This window comes from Rhinopithecus bieti, unplaced genomic scaffold (genome assembly GCF_001698545.2).
Source record: "Rhinopithecus bieti isolate Rb0 unplaced genomic scaffold, ASM169854v2 scaffold_35950, whole genome shotgun sequence".
Classification (NCBI taxonomy): Eukaryota; Metazoa; Chordata; class Mammalia; order Primates; family Cercopithecidae; genus Rhinopithecus; species Rhinopithecus bieti.
In genome coordinates this window covers 1138818-1155800 of record NW_016815506.1, presented here as the reverse complement: position 1 = coordinate 1155800, position 16983 = coordinate 1138818, and positions in this window count along the sequence as shown.

The following is a 16983-nucleotide window of genomic DNA, read 5'->3' as shown; positions in this document are numbered from 1 at the left end:
TTTTTGAGTTGGAGTCTCCCTCTGTCACTCAGGCTGGAGTGCAGTGGCACAATCTCAGCTCACCATGCCTGGCCCCTGAATGTTTTCTTAAATGAATACTTAACTAATCTTCCAGATATCACCTTTGGTCAGAACTCAAGATTTATAAATGGCCCTCACCATACCAATGCTTTCTAACTGAGAGATTCTAATAGTTAAGCAGGAATATCATCGCCCCTATTCATCCTGAAGAAGTTACAGAAGGCCGGGCGCAGTGGCTCATGCCTGCAATCCCAGCACTTTGGAAAGCCGAGGTGGGCGGATCACCTGAGGTCAGGAGTTTGAGATCAGCCTGGCCAACACAGAGAATCCCCGTTTCTACTAAAAATATAAAAATGAGCCGGGTGTAGTGGCTCATGCCTGTAATCCCAGCTACTCAGGAGGCTGAGGCAGGAGAATAACTTGAACCCAGGAGGTGGAGGTTGGAGTGAGCCAACATCATGCCACTGGACTCCAGCCTGGGCAACAGAGCAAGACTCTGCTTCAAAAATAAAAAAAAAATTTTAAAAGGCCAGGCCCAGTGGCTCACGCCTGTAATTCCAGCACTTTGGGAGGCCAAGGTGGGTGGATCACAAAGTCAGGAGTTCAAGACCAGCCTGGCCAACATAGTGAAAGCCCATCTCTACTAAAAATACAAAAAAAAATTAGCTAGGCATGGTCAGGGGCACCTGTAATCCCAGCTACTCAGGAGGCTGAGGCAGGAGAACTGCTTCAGCCCAGGAGGTGGAGGTTGCAGTGAGCGGAGATTGCACCACTGCACTCCAGCCTGGGTGACAGAGTGAGACTCAGCATCTCAAAAAAAAAAAAAAAAAAAAAAAAGGTTAAGGGTTCTCTTATAAAAGGGATGGGGTAAATGTCAGAGGTGTTTAAACCAGGCCAGGCGCGTTGGCTCATGCTTGTAATTGGTTCATGCCTGTAACACCAGCACTTTGGGAGGTCTAGGCAAGTGGATCACCTGAAGTCAAGAGTTAGAGAACAGCCTGGCCAACATGGCAAAACCCTGTCTCTACTAAAAATACAAACATTAGCCAGTTGTGGTAGCGCACGCCTGTAATCCTAGCTACTCTGGAGGCTGAGACAGGAGAATCGCTGGAATCCAGAAGGCCTAGGTTGCAATAAGCCAAGATCACTCCACTGCACTCCAGCCTGGGAGACAGAGTGAGACACCATCTCGAAAAACAAACAAAAGAAACAGGTTGCAGTAAAGAAGCCAGCTAAATCCCACCAAAACCCAGGTGGCCACCAGAGTGACTTCTGGTCGTCCTCACTGCTACACTCCCACCAGCCTGACCAACATGGTGAAACACCTTCTCTACAAAAATACAATTAGCCGGGCATGATGGCAGGTGCCTGTAATCTCAGCTACTCAGGAGGCTGATGGGGGAGAATCTCTTGAACCCGGGAGGTAGAGGTTGCAGTGAGCTGAGCTCACACCATTGCACAACAGCCTGGGCGACAGAGCGGGACCTCCATCTCAAAAAACAGACAAACAGGCCAGGCGCGGTGGCTCACGCCTGTAATCTCAGCATTTTGGGAGGCTGAGGCAGGCGGATCACCTGAGGTCAGGAGTTCGAGACCAGCCTGACCAACAGGGAGAAACTCCGTCTCTACTAAAATACAAAAAATAAAATAAAATTGGCCAGGCATGGTGGTGCATGCCTGTAATCCCAGCTACTCCAAAAGCTGAGGTAGGAGAATTGCTTAAACTCTGCTTGAACCCAGGAGGTGGAGGTTGCGGTGAGCCGAGATCCCACTGTTGCACTCCAGCCTGGACAACAAAAGCAAAACTCCATCTCAAAAAAAAAAAGGTCAGGCGCAGTGGCTTATGCCTATAATCCCACCACTTTGGGAGGCTGAGGCGGGCAGATCATGAGGTCAGGAGTTTGAGACCAGCCCAGCCAATATGGTGAAAACCCACCTCTACTAAAAATACAAAAAAAAAAAAAAATTAACGGGGCTTGGTGGTGCATGTCTGTAGTCCCAGCTACTCCAGAGGCTGAGGCAGAAGAATCACTTGAACCCGGGAGGCAGAGGTTGCAGTAAGCTGAGACTGTGCCACTGCACTCCAACCTGGGCAACAAAGTGAGACTCCTCAAAAAAAAAAAAAAAAAAAAATTAGCGGTGGCATGCTCCTGTAGTCCTGGCTACTAGGGAGGCTGAGGCAGAAGAATTGCTCGAACCGGGGAGGCAGAGGTTGCAGTGAGCTGAGATCCTGACACTGCACTCCAGCCTGGGCAACAGAGCGAGACTCCATCTCAAAAAAAATAATAATAATGCTAGACTCTCAGTTAATCTCTTCAGGATTGGGTGGAACTGGTAGGAGAAAGATCTAGTTATGTTAGTACAGATTACTCACAGATGCAAATTTTCCCCCACAAAAGATGGCTTGGTAGGCCTTTATTTATGTATTTATTTAGAGAGGAAGTCTCTCTCTATAGCCCAGGCTGGAGTACAGTGGCGCAATCTCAGCTCACTGAATGAACCTCCACCTCCTGGGTTCAGCGATTCTTCTGCCTCAGCCTGAGTAGCTGGGATTACAGGTGCACACCACCACACCCGGCTAATTTTTGTATTTTTAGTAGAGACGGGGTTTCACCATGTTAGTCAGGCTGGTCTGGAACTCCTGACCTTGTGATCTGCCCACCTCGGCCTCCCAAAGTGCTGGGATTACAGGCGTGAGCCACCACGCCAAGCCTTATTGATTTTTGTTTTTTCAGACAGAGTCTCACTCTGTTGCCCAGGCTGGAGTGCACTGGTGCAATCTTGGCTTACTGCAAGCTCTGCCTCCTGGGTTCACGCCATTTTCCTGCCCCAGCCTCCCGACTTGCTGGGACTACAGGCGCCCACCACCACACCTGGCTTTTTTTTTTTTTTTTTTTTTGTATTTTTAGTAGAGACAGAGTTTTGGCGTGTTAGCAATGATGGTCTCGATCTCCTGACCTCGTGATCTGCCTGCCTCGGCCTCCCAAAGTTGTGGGATTACGTGTGTAAGCCACTGCACCCGGCCTATTTATTTATATTTAATTTAATTATTTTTCAGAGACAGAGTCTGCCTTTGTTGCTCAGGCTGGTCTCTAAATCCTGACTTTAAGCAATACTCCTGCCTCTGCCTCCCAGTACTGGGATTACAGGCAAGAGCCACTGTGCCCACCATTTCAAAATATAGCAAAGAAACGTATTTGAGGTAAAATATTTTTTATTTCCTTTTTTATCTCTCATGTGATGTTATACTAGCATCAGGTTGGAATTTTGCTAGTCTCTTTTGTCCCCTTTTATTTTTTTTTGAAAGAGTCTCACTCTGTTGCCCAGGCTAAAGTACAGTGGTTCGATTTCAGCTCACGGCAACCTTGGTCTCCCAGGTTCAAGAGATTCTCCTGCCTCAGCCTCCTGAGTAGCTGGGATTACAGGTGTGCACTACCATGCCCAGCTGATTATTGTATTTTTAGTAGAAACAGGGTTTCACCATGTTGGCCAGGCTGGTCTGAAACACCTGATCGGCCCGCCTGAACTAATTTTTCAGGAGTTTAGGGGTCCTTTTGGACAAATGGGGATCCATTCAGTCAGTTCGGGGGCTTAAAATGTTATTTTTTATCTATCTATCTATCTATCTATTTTTTGAGACAGAGTTTCGCCCTTGTTGCCAAACCTGGAGTTCAATGGCCCAGTCTCAGCTCACCACAACCTCCGCCTCTTGGGTTCAAGCAATTCTCCTGTCTCAGCCTCCTGAGTAGCTGGGACCAAAGGCACACGCCACCACACCTGGCTAATTTTTGTATTTTAGTAGAGATGGGGGTTTCACCATGTTGGCCAGGATGGTCTCGATCTCTTGACCTTGTGATCCACCCACCTCGGCCTCCCAAAGTGCTGGGATGACAGGCATGCGCCACCGCGCCCAGCCTAAATTTTATTTTCCACAATTCTAACACCCAGAACTGAGATTGCTGGATTTTTGATTTCTGAATTAAGCACAAAGTTTCCTGACCTGTGTCCCAAGAGTTGCCTTTACAGTCCCACTGATTTGTTGATCTAGTTCTTCGAAATCTTCATTAAGACCAGGCATGGTTGCTCACGCCTACAATCCCAGTACTTTGGGATGCCAAGGAGGGTGGATCACCTGAGGTCAGGGGTTCGAGACCAGCCTGCCCAACATGGTGAAACCCTGTCTGTACTAAAAATACAAACATTAGCCGGGCATGGGCACCTGTAATCCCAACTACTTGGGAGACTGAGGCTGGAGAATTGCTTGAACCCAAGAGGCAGAGATTGCAATGACCAGAGACCACCAATTACACTCCAGCCTGGGTGACAAGAGTGAAACGCCGTCTCAAAAAAAAAAAAAAAGAAAAAAGAAATCTTCAATAAATTAGATCTTTTTCTGCCTTTTCATTTGGTATAAATCTGGCTTAAAGAAGCAGACACTGCCTACATGCATTTAATGACTCTAAGAAAGCAGCAACTCCCAAAGGACACAAATTAAGGATGAAAATCGCTAACTGCTCTTGTATGATGGAGAGTTGTGTCAGGAAGTGAAGAAATTTCCTCTTTTGTTATTTAAAAGGGAGACTAAGAGACTGTGGTTAGCAATTCATAATAGCCTGTGTCTCCAGCCCATGAGAGTCACTTGGGGCCTGCGCGGTGGCTCACGCCTGTAATAGCAGCACTTTTGGAGGCTGAGGCGGGCAGATTACTTGAGGTCAGGAGCTTGAGACCAGCCTGGCCAAGCTCTTTAGTGAATCCTCTTTAGGTGAATCCTCGTCTCTACTAAAAACATAAAAATTAGCTGAGTCTGGTGTCAGGCACCTGTAATCTCAGCTACTCTGAAGGCTGAGGCAAGAGAATCGCTTGAAGCTGGGAGGCAGAGGTTGCGGTTTGCTGAGATCATGTCATTGCACACCCACCTGGGCAACAAAGCAAAACTCCATCTCAAAAAAAAAAAAAAGGCCGGGCACGGTGGCTCACGCCTGTAATCCCAGCACTTTGGGAGGCCACGAGGTCAGGAGATCGAGACCATCCTGGCTAACACGGTGAAACCCTGTCTCTACTAAAAATACAAAAAATTAGCTGGGGGCAGTGGTAGGCACCTGTAGTCCCAGCCTACTCTGGAGACTGAGGCAAGAGAATGGCGTGAACCCGGGAGGCGGAGCTTGCAGTGAGATGAGATGGCGCCACTGCACTCCACCCTGGGTGACAGAGCGAGACTCGGTCTCAAAAAAAAAAAGGGGAGGCATTTGTGACCTTGATTCACCAGGTGTGGGGGCGCACCCCTGTAATCCCAGCTACTCCGGAGGCTGAGGCAGGAGAATCACTTGAACCCGGGAGGCGGAGGCTGCAGTGAGCCGAGATCAGCCATTGAACTCCAGCCTGGGCAACAAGAGCGAAACTCCTTTTCAAAAAATAAATAAATAAATTAGCCAGGTGTGATGGCACCCGCCTGTAGTCCCAGCTGCTTGGGAGGCTGGGTAGGAGGATCACTCAAGCCCAGAGGTCAAGGCTACGGTGAGCAGAAATCATGCCACTGCACTCCAGCCTGGGTGACAGAGTGAAACCCTATCTCAAAAAGATAAAATAAATAAGGCCAGGTGCGGTGGCTCACCTCTGTAATCCCAGCACTTTGGGGGCCGAGGCAGGTGGATCACCTTAGGCCAGGAGTTTGAGACCAACCTGGCCAACATGATGAAACCCTGTCTCTACTAAAAATGCAAAAATAGCCAGGTGTGGTGGTGCGCACCTGTACTCCCAGCTACTTGGTAGGTTGAGGCGGGAGAATTGCTTGAATCTGTGAGGTGGAGGTTGCAGTGAGCCGGGATGGCACCACTGCACTCCATCCTGGGTGACAGAGTGAGACCCTGTCTCAAAAAATAAATAAATAACAAAAAAAGAAACAGAAGACAGCCTTTTCAAGAAAAAGGAATGACTGGTCAACTATGTCAAACACTTAGGTCAGAGGCCTTTGAACAAGAGCAATTCCATCTTGAATTAGAGCAGGGTAAAATGAGGCTGAGACCTCCTGGGCTGCATTACCAGGATATCAGGCATTCTACGTCACAGGATGAAATAGGAGGTCGGCCCAAGGTACAGGTCACAAAGACTTTGCTGATAAAACCAGCATGTGGTAAAGAAGCCAGACAAAGACCACCAAAACCAAGATGGCAACGAAAAGCGACCCCTCGTCATCCTCACTGCTCATTATATGCTTATAATTCATTAGCACACCAAAAGACACTCCCACTAGCACCATGAAGGTTTACAGATGTCATGGCAAAGTCAGGAAATTATCCAGTAAGTCTAAAAAGGGGAGGAGCCATCAGTTCCGGGAATTGTCATGCCTTTCCCAGAAAGCTCATAAGTAATCCACCCCTTGTTTAGCATGTAATCAATAAATAATCATAAAAGTAGTCAACCAGTAGCCCTCGGGGCTGCTCTGGCTATGGAATAGGCATTCTTTTATTTCTTTACTTTCCTTTTTTCTTTTTTTTGAGACAGAGTCTCGCTCTGTCGCCCAGGCTGGAATGCAGTGGCCGGATCTCAGCTCACTGCAAGCTCCGCCTCCCGGGTTCACGCCATTCTCCTGCCTCAGCCTCCCGAGTAGCTGGGACTACAGGCGCCCGCCACCTCGCCCGGCTAGTTTTTTTGTATTTTTTTAGTAGAGACGGGGTTTCACCGTGTTAGCCAGGATGGTCTCGATCTCCTGACCTCGTGATCCGCCCGTCTCGGCCTCCCAAAGTGCTGGGATTACAGGCTTGAGCCACCGCGCCCGGCTATTTCTTTACTTTCCTAATAAACTTGTTTTCACTTTACTATACGGAGGTGTCTGACTTCTTTCTTGCTTGAGGCCCAACAACCCCCTCTTGGGGTATGAATAGGGACCCCTCTGTGGTGACACTTCAAAGAGATCAAGAACAGGTCGGGCGCAGTGGCTCATGTCTGTAATCCCAGCACTGTTGTTGGGAGCCGGAGGCGGGTGGATCACGAGCGTCAGGAGTGATCGAGACCATCCTGGCTTAACACGGCTGAAACCCCGTCTCTACTAAAAATACAAAAATTAGCCGGGGCCATGGCGTGGCGGGCACCTGTAGTCCCAGCTACTCGCGGAGGCTGAGCCAGGAGAATGGCGTGAACACCCTGGAAGGCAGAGCTTGCAGTGAGCCGAGGATCGGCGCCACTGAACTCCAGCCTGGGTGAGGCTGAGACTCCGTCTCAAAAAAAAAAAAGGTGTGGGGGATTACCTGGAGCATGGCTGGCAACACCTGGTAATCCCATCTACACCAGGGGAGGACTGAGACAGAGAATTGCCTTGAACTAGAACCCAGGGAGGCGCGAGGACGGCATAGCCATTGCCACTCCGCCTGGGCAACAAAGAGCGAAACTCTGGTCCCCCAAAAAAAAAAAAAAAAAAAAAAAAAGAACGCGAACTGGGCGAACAGAGACTGAAAAAAAAAAGGGCTTTTTTTTTTTCCTGACAGAGTGTCTCTGTCACCCAAGCTGGAGTACATGGCGTGATCTCAGCTCATTTCCACCTTGACCTCCTGGGCTCAAGTGATCCACCCACCTCAGCCTCCTAAGTAGCTAGGACTACACCACACATGGCTAATTGTTTGTGTGTGTGTGTGTGTGTGTGTGAAATGGAGTATCACTCTGTTGCCCAGGCTGGAGTGCAGTGATGTGATCCCAGCTCACTGCAATCTCCACCTCCCAGTTTCAAGCGATTCTCTGATCCTCAGCCTCCCAAGTAGCTGGGATTACAGACACAAGCCACCACGCCCAGCTAATTTTTTTTTTTTTGAAACAGAGTCTCACTGTGTTGCCCAGGCTGGAGTGCTGGAGTGCAGTGACACGATCTCGGCTCACTACAACCTCTGCCTCCCAGGTTCAAGCAATTCTCCTGTCTCAGCCTTCCGAGTAGCTGGGACTACAGGGGCCCGCCACCACACCCAGATAATTTTTGTATTTTTAGTAGAGACATTCACCATGTTGGTCAGGCTGGTCTCAAACTCCTGACCTCAGGTGATCTGCCCGCCTTGGCCTCCCAAAGTGCTGAGATTACAAGCGTGAGCCACTGTGCCAGGCCACATGGCTAATTTGGGGTTTTTTTTTTTTTTTTTTTTTTTTTGGTAGAGACAGGTTTTCACCATGTTGCCCAGGCTGATCGTGAACTCCTGGGCTCAGGCAAATAACAGGATTATAGGCATGGGCCACTGTGCTCGGCCTGAAAAAAAGGACCTTTGAATTTGACAATTGAGTGGCTTACAGTGTATCCATTTTGGTAGCTTGGTGGAGTGTGAACCAATGAATGAATAGCAAAGAAGTACCTTTAGTGAGAATAGTTAGTGGAGTAATCTTAGAAATGTGGAAAAAGTTTAACAGACCACAGCATAAAAAGGAGGCCTGAGGAAAGATCTGTTTTGTCTTGCTTTTTAGAATGGAACACCTAAGCACATTTGTAGACAAAATGGAAAGATTAAGAGAATAAACTGCAAATTCATACTCCTGGAAAAGGCCGGAGACAATGGCATTAAGAACACACACAGATGGCCAGGCACTGTGGCTCACACTGTAATCCCAGCATTTTGGGAGGCTGAGGTGGGCGGATCACCTGAGGTCAGGAGTTTGAGACTAGCCTGACCAACATGGCAAAACCCCATCTCTACTAAAAATAAAAAAATTAGCCGGGCGTGGTGGCACATGCCTATAATTCCAGGCTGAGCAGAAGAATCACTTGAATGTGATAGGCGGAGGTTGCATTGAGCTGGGAACACACGCAGAAAAGATCATCCTGTGCTTGAAAGGGGACACTTTTTTTTTTAAATTTATTATTGTTGTTGTTTTAATTGAGACAAGGTTTGGATCTATTGCCCAGGCTGAAGTGCAGTGTCATGATCTCGGCTCCCTGCAACCTCCAGAAGAAGGACACGTCTATAGAGATGGAAGCACAACAAGATTTCACAAGTTAGATACTACATGGGAGTTAGATCTTAATTTCCATGTTGTAGTACCTAACAAACCTGCAAACAGAAAGCTTAAGTGATCTGAGGTAGTCTGCTGTAAAAAATATTTCTGTCATGGATCTGGCACCTAATTCATTCATTCAACAAATATATATTGAGCGGGCAGGCATGGTGGCTCAAGCCTGTAATCCCAGCACTTTGGGAGGCCAAGATGGATGTATCACTTGAACCTAGGAGTTCGAGACTAGCCTGAGCAACATGGCAAAACCCCATCTCTACAAAATACTTTTTTAAATTAGCTGGGAGTGGTAGTGCACACCTATAGTATCAGCTACTTGGGAGACTGAGGTGGGAGGATCACCTGAGCCTGGGGAGGTCAAGGCAGCAGTGAGCCACAATCACATCACTACACTCCAGGCTGAGCAACGGAGGCTGTGTCTCAAAACAAAATGTGTGTATGTATATATATATACACACACATATATATGTGTGTGTGTATGTATGTCTATTCTTTGTGTGTATACACACAGATACACACAGAGCAAGAGAGAGAGAGTGCAAGCGCCAGAATCAAGTTTAAAAGCCCTTCCCTTAGACTTACTTTCATCTCCTTCCCTCTTCCTAATGCCTTCTCTCTTTCCTTTGGCTTTTATCCTCTCCTGCCTCATACCAGACCTTGTTCTCCCTGTTATCCTGTCTTCATCAACCCCTCCTCTCTTTCCACTGGCTTCTTTTCTCACCCATCAAACATGATAAAACATCCCATTCCTAAACAAGCCACAAAAAAACCCTTTCCTCAACTACTAAATATAAACAATATTAAATCATATTTCTACTCCTCCATCTGTCCCTTTCAGTCTCAGCTAATGGTGTCGAATTTCACCCAGTCTCCCAAACTAGAAACCTCCTTCTCTGACTCCTTTTCTAACTGGTCTTCAAGGTTAGAAATACATCAAAATTCTGGGTTAGCTTTATCTGTCCATTCCTACTGCCACTGCTTTAGTTCTGGGTCTAATCTCTTGCCTAAACTACCATGACTGGTTTGTCCATAGTTTTTCTCCATTACAGCTAAATTATTAATATATTTAACAAACATTTTTGAGCAACTACTATGTGCCAGGGACTGAGAATAGTGAGAAAAGTATGACAGCAGTGCTCTCACTCAAGAAATGTGTCCACTAGGCCATGCACAGTAACTCATGCCTGTAATCCCAGCATCACCATATACCACATCTGGCTAATTTTTTATTTTTGTAGTGACGGGCTCTCCCTATGTTGTCCAGGTTGGTCTCAAACTCCTGGGTTCAAGCAATCCTCCCATCTTGGTCCCCCAAGTACTGGGATTACAGGAATGAGCCACCCTGCCCACTCAGGGGTCTTATTTTCTATAATATAAACATAAGGTGATGTTTGGGGTAGAACAGTGGTCCTCAATGTTTTTGGCACCAGAAATGGGTTTTGTGCAAGACAAGTTTTTCCATGGTAAGGGAATAGTTTTGGAATGAAACTGTTCCATCAAGCATTAGATTCTCGTAAGTGGCCAGGCACAGTGGCTTACTCCTGTCATCCTAGAACTTTGGGAGGCTGAGGCTGGTGGATCACCTGAGGTTAGGAGTTCCACACCAGCCTGGCCAATATCACAAAACCCTGTCTCCACTAAAAATACAAAAATTAGCCGGGCACGGCAGGGCACGGTGGCTCATGCCTGTAATCCCAGCACTTTGGGAGGGTGAGGAAGGCGGATCACAAAGTCAGGAGATCGAGACCATCCTGGCTAACACAGTGAAACCCCGTCTCTACTAAAAATACAAAAATTAGAAGGGCATGGTGGCAGGCACCTGTAGTCCCAGCTACTTGGGAGGCTGAGGAAGGAGAATGGCGTGAACCTGGGAGGTGGAGCTTGCAGTGAGCCGAGATCACACCACTGCACTCCAGCCTGGGCGACAGACTGAAACTCCGTCTCAAAATAAATAAATAAATAGCCAGGTGCGGTGGCAAGCACCTGTAATCCAAGCTACTCAGGAGGCTGAGGCAGGAGAATCGCTTGAACCCAGGAGGTGGAGGTTGCTGTGAGCGAAGATCACGCCACTGCACTCCACCCAGGGTGACAGAGATCCTGTATCAAAAAAAAAATTCTCATAAGGCGAGTGCAACCTAGATCCCTCGAATGTGCAGTTCACAACAGGGTTTGCACTCCTATGAGAATCTAATGCCATCACTGATCTGGTAAGAGGGAGAGCTCAGGCAGTAATGCTGGCTCACACAGCGCTCTTCTCTTGCTGTGTGGCTCCTTTCCTAATAGGCCATGGACCAGTATCTATCCACAGCCTGGGATTGCCCCAGCCTGGAAGTTGGGGACATGGGGGTAGAAGAACTTTTTTTTTTTTAGAGACAGAGTCCTGCTCTGTGGCCCAGGCTGAGAGTGCAATGGCACAATCTCAACTCACTGCAACCTACACCTCTGGGTTCAAGCAATTCTCCTGCCTTAGCCTCCCAAGTAGCTGGAACTACAGGCGTGTATCACCACGCCCAGCTAATTTGTTTTTTTTTTTTTTTGATATGGAGTTTTACTCCTCTATCGCCCAGGCTGGAGTGCAATGGCGCAATCTTGGCTCACTGCAACCTCTGCTGCCTGGGTCCAAGCAATTCTCCTGTCTCAGCCTCCTGAGTAGCTGGGATTCCAGGCACCTGCCACCACGCCCGGCTAATTTTTGCATTTTTAGTAGAGACGAGTTTTCACCATCTTGCCCAGGCTGGTCTTGAACTCCTGACCTCATGATCCACCTGCCTCGGCCTCCCAAAGTGCTGGGATTATAGGCATGAGCCACTGCACCTGGCCTAATTTTAGTATTTTTAGGAAAGACGGGTTTTGCCATGTTGGCCAGGCTGTCTCGAACTCCTGACCTCAAGTGATCCACCCACCTCAGCCTCCCAAAGTAACGGGTTTACAGGCATGAGCCACCGTGACCAGCAGAAGATAATTTATATTTTTATTTTTTATACATTTTATTTATTTTTGAGATGGAGTCTTGCTCTGTCGCCCAGGCTAGAGTGCAGTGGTGCGATCTCGGCTCAATGCAACCTCCGCCTTCTGGGTTCAGGTGATTCTCCTGCCTCAGCCTCCCCAGTAGCTGGGACTACAGGTGCGGGCCACCACGCCCAGCTAATTTATTTTGTTGTTTTTTGAGACGGAGTCTTGTTCTGTTGCCCAGGCTGGAGTGCAGTGGAGCGATCTCGGCTCATTGCAAGCTCTGCCTCCCAGCCTCACACCATTGTCCCGCCTCAGTCTCCCGAGTAGCTGGGACTACAGGCGCCCACCACCACGCCCGGCTAATTTTTTTTTTTTTTTTTTTTTGTATTTTAGTAGAGATGGGGTTTCACCGTGTTAGGCCAGGAGGTCTCGATCTCCTGACCTTGCGATCTGCCCACCTCATGCCTCCCAAAGTGCTGGGATTACAGGCGTGACCACTGCACCTTGGCATAATATTCTTGTATTTTTTTTTTTTTTTTTTTTTTTGAGACGGAGTCTCGCTCTGTCGCCCGGGCTGGAGTGCAGGGCCGGATCTCAGCTCACTGCAAGCATCCGCCTCCCGGGTTTACCGCCATTCTCCTGCCTCAGCCTCCCGAGTAGCTGGGGTACTACAGGCGCCGCAAACCTTCGCCCGGTAGTTTTTTGTATTTTTAGTAGAGACGGGGTTTCACCGTGTTAGCCAGGGATGGTCTCGATCTCCCTGCCTCGTGATCCGCCGTCTCGGCTCCCAAAGTGCTGGGATTACAGTGTTGAGCCACCGCGCCCGGCAATATCTTGTATTTTTAGTAGAGACAAGGTTTGACCGTGTAGCCAGGATGATCTCGATCTCTAACCTTGTGATCTGCCACTTTAGCCTCAAAGGTAGGATTACAATGGAGCACTGCGCCCGGCCACCATTTTAAAAATACTTCAATGCATTGCCATTTTTACCAGGTAAAATTACCTTATTAGCTTTTTTTTTTTTTTTTTTTTTTTTTTTGAGACGGACTCTCACTCTGTTGCCCAGGGCTGGGAGTGGCAGTGGTGCATATCTTGGCTCACTGCAACCTCCACCTCCGGGTTCAAGCGGTTTCTCCTTGCCTCCGCCTCCGAGTAAGCTGGGACTTACAGGCGCATGCCACCACGCCCGGCTAATTTTTCTATTTTTTAGTACAGACAGGGTTTTACACGTATTGGACCAGGGTTTTACCCCATATTGGTCTCAAACTCCTGGACCTTGTGATCCGACCACCTTGGTCTCCCAAAGTGCATGGGATACAGGCATGAGCCACAGCGCCCGGTGTTAAATAGCTTTTAAGGCCTCTTCTTTCCTGTAAAGATGATTTCATATGATACTGGCCCACGACACACTGTAGTGCAAACCAAAACTCAAGAATATGAGCTCCCCTGTCTTTTCTCTGCCATTGTATTGAGTGTGGTTGACTCCTGTTTCTGGCCATGGATCTTCTCAAGAGACTTTAAGATTAATCAAGTGATTCCTGGCCAAGAAACAAAAGGCAAAATCTATCCCATTCCCCATTGGATTGGGAAGAAACTTAAAATCAGGTACTACTCCAAGAGGAGACATTAGAGGAGAACTAAGGAATATAAGGAATTGCCACATGAGACGCAACACATTTTTGCTGTATCAAGGTCACTATGATCTTAACCACATCAAGCTGAAAATATCTGGACAGGCGATATGTTTTCTTGGGAAATGTTTTTCTTTGTTGATTATTGCTTGTGCACTAGAGGTTGGTTTCAGTAATAAATATCTGAGACATTTTGTTTGAACGACACCATAACAAAAAAAAAAAAAACCTCAGAATATGAGAAAACTCAATCAGGCATGATTGGCTCACTGTGTAGCCCAAGCAACTCAGGAGCTGAGTGGGAAGTCACTTGAGCCTAGAACGTTGAGGCTGCAATGGGCCATTGATCCTGCCCCTGTACTCGGCTTGGGCGACAGAGAAGATATTGTCTCAAAAATAAACCACATTAAAAAAAAAAGAAAAGGACATGGAGAAAACTACTCAGCCACAACAATAACAGTACTTCTTTGTAAAACTTTCTCCAAACCAAATGAATAGGCTATGCTTTTTTTTTTTTTGAGACAGGAGGTTTCACTCTTGTTGCCCCAGGGCTGGAGTGCAATGGCATGATCTCTGCCTCACTGCATCCTCCACCTCCTGAGTTCAGGCGATTCTCCTGCCTCAGCCACCCAAGTAGCTGGGATTACAGGCGCACACTACCATGCCTGCTGCTATTTGTATTTTAGTAAAGAGTTTCACCATGTTGGCCAGGCTGCTCTCGAACTCCTGGACCTCAGGTGATCTGCCCCGCCATAGGCCTCCCAAAGTGGTGGATTACAGGCCTGGAAGCCATTGCCTCCGGCCCAGTAGGGCTATGCTTCAATATTATTGAGAAGATAATAATGGGCATCAAATAATTTTTTTTTCAGAGACAGGATCTGGCTATGTTGCCCATGCCAGGTTTTTGTTTTTTGTTTTTTGTTTTTGTTTTGAGATGAAAGTCTCGCTTTGTCGCCCAGGCTGGAGTGCAGTGGCGTATCTTGGCTCACTGCAAACCTCTGCCTCCAGATTCAAGCGATTCTCTGCCCCAGCCTCCCAAGTAGCTGGGATTACCAGGCACCTGCCACTGCACCACAGATAATTTTTGTATTTTTAGTAGAGACGGGGTTTCACCATGTTGGCCAGGGCTGGTCTGAACTCCTGACTTCAGGTGATCCGCCCACCTCGGCCTCCCAAAGTGCTGGGATTACGGCATGAGCCACCGCGCCTGGCCAGCGTTTTTGTTTTTTCCTGTTTTTGTTTTGTTTTGAGCAGTCTTGGCTCTGTCACCCAGGCTGGAGTGCAAGTGCACGATCTCGGCTCACTACAAGCTCCGCCTCCTGGTTCCCACACCCATTCTCCTGCCTCGCCTCCCGAGGTAGCCTGGGTAGCTGGGACTACAGGTGCTGCCACCAGGCCCAGCTAATTTTTTGTATTTTTAGCAGAGACGGGGTTTCACCGTGTTATCCAGGATGCACCTGACCTCGTGATCTGCCCACCTCAGCCTCCCCAAGTGCTGCAATTACAGGCGTGAGCCACCACACCCAGCCTGTTTCTGTTTTTGTTTTGAGACAGAGTCTCGCTCTGTCATCCCAGTTGGAGTACAGTGACGCATTCTTGGCTCACTGCAACCTCTGCCTCCTGGGTGCAAGCGATTCTCCTGCCTCAGCCTTCCAAATAGCTGGGACTGCAGGCATGTACCACCACACCCAGCTAATTTTTGTATTTTTAGTAAATATGGGGTTTCACCATGTTGACCAGGCTGTTCTTGAACTCCTGACTTCAGATGATCTACCTGCCTCGGCCTCCCAAAGTGCTGGGATTATAGGAGTGAATCATTGCTCACGGCCACCCAGGCAGGTTTTGAACTCCTGGCCTCAAGCCATCCTCCCACCTTGGCCTCCCAAAATGTTGGGATTACAGGCATGAGCCACCATGCATGGCCTAAAACATAAGTAATTTAAAAAATGATTTTATTTGCCAGGCACAGTGGCTCACGTCTGTAATCCCAGCACTTTGGGAGGCTGAGGAAGGTGGACCACCTGAGGTCAGGAGTTCAAGACCAGCCTGGCCAACATGGTGAAACCCCATCTCTACTAAAAAAAAACCCAAAAAATTAGCCGACATGGTGGCAGTTGCCTGTAATCCCAGCTACTTGGGAGACTGAGGCAGGAGAATTGCTTGAACCCAGGAGGTAGAGGTTCCAATGAGCTGAGATTGCGCCACTGCATTCCAGCCTGGGCGACAGAGCAAGACTCCATCTCAAAAAATATATATATATATATATATTTTTTCAAAGACAGGGTCTCCCTACATTGCTCAGGCTGGACTTGAACTCTTGGGCTCAAGCAATCCTCCCACCTCATCCTCTCAAGTAGCTTGGACTACAAGTGGCTCCTAGTGATGTTTATATTAAGCTGGGTCATAATATCTCTTTTAAGGTTTATGGCCTATTTATTTATTTATTTATTTATTTATTTATTTATTTGAGACAGAATTTCGCTCTTGTTGCCCAGACTGAAATGCAATGGCATGACCTCGGCTCACTGCAACCTCTGCCTCCCAGGTTCAAGCAATTCCTCTGCCTCAGCCTCCCAAGTAGCTGAGATTACAGGTGCCTGCCACCACGTCCAACTAATTTTTGCATTTTTAGTAGAGATGGGGTTTTGCCCTGTTGGCCAGGCTGGTCTTGAACTCCTGACCTCAGGTGATCCACCTGCCTCAGCCTCCCAAAGTGTTGGGATTACAGGCGTGAGCCACCACGCCCGGCCCAATTTTTATTCCCTATACCCAAGAGACATTTTTACCATTCTGCACCCTTTTCCTTTGACTTCCTAATACAAAACTAACAACTTCTAAGTTGTTATCCTATTAAAAGCCCCTTAATAAAATAGAACTTTTCTCACCATCGATTAACAATTTCTTTAATTGCTCAAGTCAGTCTATAAAGTTCTCTTTTGCAATTTGTGACTCAGGACATATATTTAAATTCAGTCCTTACAGGAGGATCGATTGAACCCCCGAAGTCAAGACTGCAGTGACCTGTGATACCACTACTGCACTCCAGCCTGAGTTACAGAGTAAGACTCTGTCTCAAAATAAATTCAATCCTCAGAAAATATCAGGGAGAACATGGATGTTATAACTGACAGAATGTTTCTACATCCCTTTTACAAATTTTTTTCAATTGTCCTAGTAATTTCTTTCCTCTTAGGCAATTGTTACATTGTTAGATTAAACACTTTTTTTTTTTCTTTTGAGACAGTGTCTTGCTGTGTCACCCAGGCTGGAGTGTCCTGGTTACATTATGGGTCACTGCAGCCTGGACCTCCTGGGCTCAAGCAGATCCTCCGACTTCAGTCTCCAGTGTAACTGAGACTATAGGCACAAGCCACGACACTCACCTAAGGATTCAACT